General features: G+C 41.4%; 1 protein-coding gene across 6 annotated transcripts in view; it reads left to right on the forward strand.

Annotated features, from left to right (window-relative positions):
* Positions 1–7,562, forward strand: part of kdm6ba (lysine (K)-specific demethylase 6B, a) — a 140,884-nt gene that overhangs the window by 83,113 nt on the left and 50,209 nt on the right. The window contains exon 1 of one of the 6 annotated variants that reach the window (XM_077499586.1): positions 2,756–3,159. The exons of the other annotated variants lie outside the window; for them this stretch is intronic. The gene's annotated coding sequence lies outside the window, so the exon portion shown is untranslated. Of the gene's footprint in view, positions 1–2,755; positions 3,160–7,562 lie in introns of those variants that run through there. 6 annotated transcript variants of the gene reach the window in all.

Below are 7,562 nucleotides of genomic sequence, written 5' to 3' on the forward strand. Positions count from 1 at the left end.
CATACGTGATAAAAATGGCTCCATAGTGACACCTACATAGGTTTAACGGATCCCTGTCCCACTACGATTGTCCTATGGCTACGAAAATTGTGTGGCACCTGTAACACATCTAGATGAACAAAAACCTCTTTGATATGTGTACCCTAAAATAGACAGGAAGTGAGGTATGAGTATTTAAATGTCCAATTTTGGCCCATTTTTGCACATTTACAGGGGTCATACTTTTGCCCGCTTCTCCTACACGGTTAACCCGATTGACTTCAACCTTGGGCTGTACCATCTCAACACCTGGGACAACATCATGGTAAAAAATCAAAATGTTTTGACCTACTATATGACGGGGGTGAGGCATCAAATTTAGAGTTTCAAAACTCTTACTAAACGTAGTATTGCCGGTTGTACGTTTAACCTAGAGCTACGAAAATTGGTACACATATGTAACAGACTATGATCTACAAAAAAGTCTGTTGGTGCCATATGCTAAACCCAACAGGAAGTCCGCCAGAGGCGGGGCATCAAATTTAGAGTTTAAAAAGTCTTACTTAACGAAGCATTGCCGGTTGTACGTTTAATCTAGAGCTACGAAAATTGGTTCACATATGTAACAGACTATGACCTACAAAAAACTCTTTTTGAAACATATGCTAACCCCAACAGGAAGTCCACCATTTTGATTTACTTTGGAACGTGTTGCCATTTTTTGGGCCATTTCATAGGGGTCTTATTTTAACGAACTCCTCCTACAGAGTTTATCCGATCATCTTCAAACTTGGTGTGATTCATCTTAAGATGTTGACGATGAAAATGTATTGAAAGCTTTTTATTTCGTCGCACGCTGTTGTCGTGGCATGCACTTGTTTGCAAAGGAAAAAAATCCTTCTTAATGAAGCATTCCCAGTTGTACGAAGCAGCTCGAGCTACGAAAATTTGGAGACAACAGCCCACGATGTACAAAAAAGTCTCTTGGTACCATGTACTAAACCCAACAGGAAGTCCCCCAGGGGCCGGGCATCACATTTTTTGCTAAAAAAAAATAAAATCCTCTTTAACGAAGCATTCACGGTTGTACGTTTCACCTAGAGCTATGATAACTTGGAGGCATACATAAGAGCCCACGATGTACAAAAAAAGTCTCTTGGAACCATATGCTAAACCAAACAGGAAGTCTGACATTTTGATTTACTTTGGTATTTGTAGCCACTTTTTGGGGCCTTTTATAGGGGTCATATTTTCTGCAAAACTTATCACATCGTCTTCATTCTTTGGCATGTTTCATCTTAAGATATTTAAGATGAAAAGTTATTGAATTTTTTTTATTTTGTCACACACCTTTGCTGTAGCGATGCATTGTTTGCAAAGAATTTTTTTTTTTGAGAGTCTAAACATGGGCAAAAACTCACAAAATTTTGCACACAGATCAGATCTCTCACAAACATGAATATTTTATCATTTGTTGTGCAATTTGTAATAAATGGCTCAATAGCGCCGTCTAGATATTTTTCTGAAGTATATCCGATTATATGGTTCAGCTAGATGTGTGAATATTGGGAGGCATACCTATCAGCCTAATACCTCCAAAAATTATTCTATAGCCATGTGCATGAAACTTTGCAAACACAAAGCATGTCAAAAACATTTACAATTTAGACGGTTTCCTATGAAACAGTACCCCAACATGCCAGTACCCCGACATGCAAATACCCCAACGTGGCCCGGGTTGCGAGGGCCCTTCATAGCTGCTTGCAGCTCTAGTCTCTTGCTTTGTTTCTATCCATCACTTTCTTGGGGTCTATAATGAATACCTACTGTAAAAGATCCGAACACCTCGTGGTCCGAGGGATGAATGAGGAGGACGCTGCATCGACAGCAGCGTCCTCCTCTATTATCTAGTTACTGCATTATCTACGCTCAGATACCTACAGTCTGAGCCAATGGGATGCCAAAAAGATGCATAGACACCGATCTAGTATGTAGTTATTATCTACGATCAAAGATACATACGGTCTTAGCCAATGGGATGCCAGAAAGATATTACGTTCGAAAAAAGAGAGTACCGAACGCAACATTTTTTTTTCTTCTATTTTTACCTTTCGTATCTTGAAATTTCTTTCGTAACAAGAGGCATTATTTTCCTGTTGAGGCGTTTCGTAAGTAGAGAATTTCATATGAAGAGACGTTCGTAAGTAGAGGTACCACTGTATATATATAAAATTTCATATTTTTCAATACTGTAATGTACAAAAACAATATTGTGTATTTTGTTGTATGAGCACATTTTTTTGTTTTTACAATATTGTGACCTTCTTTTGTATCGCCAATCTCCCCACAATATCATGATAATTATCGTATCGTGACCTTTCATATCGTGATAGTATCGTATGATGATGTTTGGATATCATTACATCCCTAATATACATACACTTGTGTTTTTACTCGTTTGCAGAAGCTGAATTGTCATATACTATATATATATATTCTTTATTTTATTTATTTATTTATTTATTATTATTTTTTTTAAATCAAGTTATATGTTCGTCACTTGTTTCTTGTTTTTACAAGTGCAGTTTTTTTGCAGTGCAACTTTTAGGTGGCGCACTTGAGCAACAAGCCTCGAATTCCCTTTGATTTATTTTCTTTACATAATACAGTACATTCATCACCGTGATGTGTTCAAGTGTGGCGTGGGGGTGGAGAGTCGGTCGGATAGGGGGGGCCGGGGGTGGTTCTGGTACCGCGAGTAGTCGCGAGGCGGCTGACTGACTCGGTGCCAGTATGCTCTGTCAGGGAATTCCGGCCGGGGCCGTGCGGTGACGTCATCTTGCGAGTGTGCGTGGTTGACTCTGTCCCTTTAAAAAGTGAGCCGAGCGCAACCCGAGAAGCTCTTGAGAGAGCGTGTGCGTCGAAAAAAAAAAGCCACACGGAGATCACATCGACTGCGAGGCGGAATACGAGGCGCCGTCCTCGGCCACCTTCTCAGGATCTTGTCGCGGGGGGGGGGGACGCCCGGACTCTCGTTAAGAAAGGATTATTAAAAGCGAACTTTTGTCTGGGAATTTATTTCGCCAGTGTGGATCTATAAACGCACGCACGGGAAGTGGATACACATTTCGACTTGGAAATTATATCGGCATTTTTGTGTGTTTTCCCCTGGATTACCCGGTGAGTGCGTGCATGGACGTTTGAAACTTGTCTAAGTATGATGTCATAAGTGCTGCTTTGAAGTTATGACGAGACTTTACTGGAACGGGAAGTAAGACTTTAGTTTGTGGATGTTGTAGGTGGCTTGGGGGAATTTTGGTGCGTGTTTTTTTCTGCAGGTGAGATGCGGTAAACTTGTTCTATTTACAATCATTCCGTTGTTTTTGTTTTTTAATGTTGTCTTGTGGTCTATTTTGAGGGAGTTTCATTCATTAGTAGTTCCATTTAGCTGGAAATGGGAAGCAAAGACGGACAGTTTAGAAAAAAAAGAAAGGAAAAATGCCTGCGTAAGAAGATCTCACACTATTGTGCATGAGTAGGAGTGGTGGGGGCTGGGTGCAGGGTTCGGCAGCCGTATGAAGTGAATGGCGAGCTGCCCCCACACCAAGCAAGTCAATCCTGACGCACACAAAGAGACGCAATGAAAGGAAGTGATTTGCATCACCTCTCTGTTTGGCGGGGGGAGGGGCGATGTCTGACCCCCCACCCCCCTCCCGGTTGAATCGGGAAACCCACACCGCAAGGACTTTAATCTGCCTCTGTTTTTAGAAAAGGGGGGTTGCTTTCGTTACGTCATTAAACATGCTGGCGTGCATTTTGTGCGCTCTTTTTTTAAACGCAAATTACGCAAAGCCAAAACTAAGACAAACAGGGTAAAAGAAGCAAGTGTTTTTTGTTTGTTTGACTCCGCTATATTACGGGTCATAAAGTTTTACACTATCCCCCCCCTCACCACACACACACACACACACACACACACACCCACACACACACACACACACACACGCACACACACACACACTGGAGTGTGTTGGCCAGGCCCCTCCCCTTCTAAAAAAAAAAAAAAGGCTTTGAACGTTCACTTCCGATCTGATCGATTGACATGGAAAAACAGCTTTGATGGTGAGGTTGTAAATAAGCTAAAAGAGCACCCCCCCCACCCCACACACACACGTTTGTCTCGTGTGTGTACTCTGAATAATGACTTCTTTTGAACTAGCAATACACTCTTCAGCCACGAAGTCAACTCAAACAGTAAATTGATTGTTATTCAATATGTTAGTTCAGTATTTTACTACGTGTCATAACAAGAAATGTGTCAGTAGGTGCCCAGAAAATGCTTACTCAGCGGTTGCCTAGCAACGTGGGAACCAAGCCTCTGCATGTTCTTGGCTTTGTGACATTTTTTTGGGGGGAGACTGCAGGCATAATTGGGGGGTGTCTTGTCAGCTAGCGACGTTGCATTACCAGCGAGAGCGGTTTGCGTTCATGGAAAACAATTTTGAAAACATTGCGATTATTATTTTTTTTTTTTACCCCAATATTGTGATTGTGATTTAATATGTGACCCCCCCCCCACAATTATTATCATATTTAATCATTGATTCAATTACTGTAACTCTTGTTTTACAACAATAGTTACAGTAATTGAATCATCTGCTATAGTTTATTGTAGGCAAATACTGAACAATTTATTTCCAGTGTTGATTAATACTTTGAAAAAAATAATCACATATTAAATCACAATCACAATATTTAGGTAAAAAGAATAATAATCACACAATAAGACTATTGTTTTTAAAATTGTTTTTCATTAAAGCGAAGCGCTCTCACAGATGTACCTAATCATGTGGCTAGTCAAGTGTGCGTCTGCTCTACGTGTCTGTTGACATTTCAAGAGAAGTGGTATCGCTTTTTGAGGGGAAGAGGAAGCCGTCGTCACAAGTCAGAGGAAGAAGTTGGCCTCCCTGGCTGGCGAATGGGGCGGAGGCACTGAAGACTTGCGGCTTCCTGTTGTACACAACGTGCATGTGCACACGTGAACTTTAACTCGTTCACTCCCAGCAGCCATTTTCACTGAAGCAACTCAACGCCCTTCGCTCCCGGCTATTTTTATTTTATTTTATTTTTATTTTTATTTTTATTTTTATTTTTATTTTTATTTTTATTTTTATTTTTATTTTTATTTTTATTTTTATTTTATTTTTATTTTTATTTTTATTTTTATTTATTATTTTTTTTACTGGATTTGGACTGATTTTGCAGGGCCCACACAATATTGTGTTCTATTGCTATTCTATTGTAGGAATAATTGGAAATAATAAGTTGTACAACTGCTGCAATGAAAAACTGCTTCTGCTTGCAATGAAGAATGCTTTGCTCTGTTCCCACTTACATTCACATAGCCTAGCTATTTGAAGATGACTCAAAAGCTGAAGAACCACAACATCTAACGCAGCAGAATGGTTCGAGCCAGTCTGCTGAGGTCGTCTGTTTTCTGTTAAGAAATGATTGCAAACTTGACCACACGTACTCAGCAATCTTCTCCTCACAACACATAGACAAACAAGTACACAGTGTTCCAACTATGCCTTGCATTTGCATTTTTGGGGTTGAAACACCCATGTAACTAGGGACGTGGAAAGGGTTTGGAAAGTCAAATGAATAGAGAGGGTGAGGAGAGGAATCTTCATAGAGTGCAGAAGTGAATTGTGTCAGTCAGTTCATCTCCTCGCGAGCCCTGAACTGAGTGTCTTCTCTGCTTTTTGTGTCGTGTCTAATAGATGTCAAACAGGTAACCCTGACAGCTATTGTTCAACATGGAACCTACAAAAAGAAAGATTAGAGTTTCTTCTTTCATCAGAAAAAAAGTATATTTCTATGTGTTTCCGTTTTGCAGCAATTCACATTAGAATATAGCTTCATCATTACTCACAAATCTGTTTACAACTGTGGGGAAAACAGCAACGTTGTTGCAACAAGGCCCTGGTTGATCTCTTATACTCTGTTACCATCTACGGGCCGTATTGGTAATAACTACCATTGCTTCAAGTGTTTTCTTCAGTTGAGAGGCTGTGTCAAAGCCTTCGGTATGCTCTAGCGCAGGGTTAGGAAACCCTGGTCCTCGAGAGCCACTGAACCTGCCTGACTTCCATGTTTCCCTCCACCAATACAGCTGATTTGATGAACTGGATCGTTATCAGACTTCTACAGAGCTTGCTGCTGCTGCTGCTGCTGATGATGATGATGATTATGATGATGATAACGAGTCAGCTGTGTTGGAGGGAGACATGGAAAACAGGCGTCGATAGCGGCTGTTGAGGACCAGGGTTCCCTAGCCCTGCTCTTGCATTTAAAAAAAAACAACAACATATAAATACGTCTTTGGGACACTGGTAATATTTCAAATAGAACATAATACGTTTTTGTCAGCAAATGAGTTAAGGACAAGTGAGTTATAACGTCACGTGAGCTTTGGTTTAAACACGCACACGTACGTAAAAAGCCACTTTTTGAGACATTGGTGGTGGACCGGCCTCGCGTGCGAGCTGAGTCACAAAAGGCTTGTCAAAAAAACAACACTGTGACGTCAACTCAAAAAAAAAAAAAAGTCTCGCTTCCTACTCTGGTAGGAAGGTGTGTGACATCCGCGATTACTCAACATTTCTGTGCGTTGTTTCAAGCAAGACGTGCCAGACACAAGAGGAGTGACTCAACTCCAGGGCCCGGAATGCTGACACACACAAAAGAACAAGCGTAGGCGACTCGCACTCTCCATTTCCACAATGGATCATCATCATCATCATCATCCAAATTCCCCTCTCAACTTTTGACTTCTTGCGACTCGTGCAATGACTGAAACAAGCACCGCCCTCTAAACTGACCTCACGTGCCCGCTGACGTTTCATTGGCTGCAGAGTGTGTAGACGGGTGGGGGGTGGGGGTGGGGGGGTGTCGCCATCACACCCACCGAACGTGTTGACTTTGTTGCGGATAATGTCCGGAGAACATCCCGCCGCGCCGGGCCTGTTTGTGTTGGTCTTCCGGTCCCGTTTGCGATGGAATGGAACGACCGCTTCTTATCCACACGAGCGATCCAATGAAGAGGAAAGGACCCGACTTTCCTCACTTATTGCATCCCGAGTGTGATCCTGCTTGAAATCACATCAGGTTGCTCAGACTTGCATATAAAATGTCATCAAGCTACAACAAAATGATACGGGCAACACAGTCTTAATTGTTGCCTCCAAATTGTGACCTGCCTCTCCAGGCTGATTCCTTTCCTCTTTTTCAACCCTCTCTCAAAACACACTTAAGTTTGACATGTTGACAAATATTTAATCCAGTTAGATCAATATTCTCCAGAAATTGTGTGCTTCAAAAAGTCAAAACATAAAATATGTTTTAAAATGTTAAAATTAAAAATATAATACACATTTTTCACTGAAACGTAAATCGCAAAAGTGAGACAGTTGCTGGACATATAAATGTGTTCCACAAGTCAAAGAGCGCTGATGATTCTTCTTCGCCTGAAGACTTGTGTCCATTCCCCGCCACTCTGAGGCACTCCCCCTAGTGGCCCC

Source organism: Festucalex cinctus, chromosome 16, assembly GCF_051991245.1.
Source record: "Festucalex cinctus isolate MCC-2025b chromosome 16, RoL_Fcin_1.0, whole genome shotgun sequence".
NCBI classification, from domain to species: domain Eukaryota; kingdom Metazoa; phylum Chordata; class Actinopteri; order Syngnathiformes; family Syngnathidae; genus Festucalex; species Festucalex cinctus.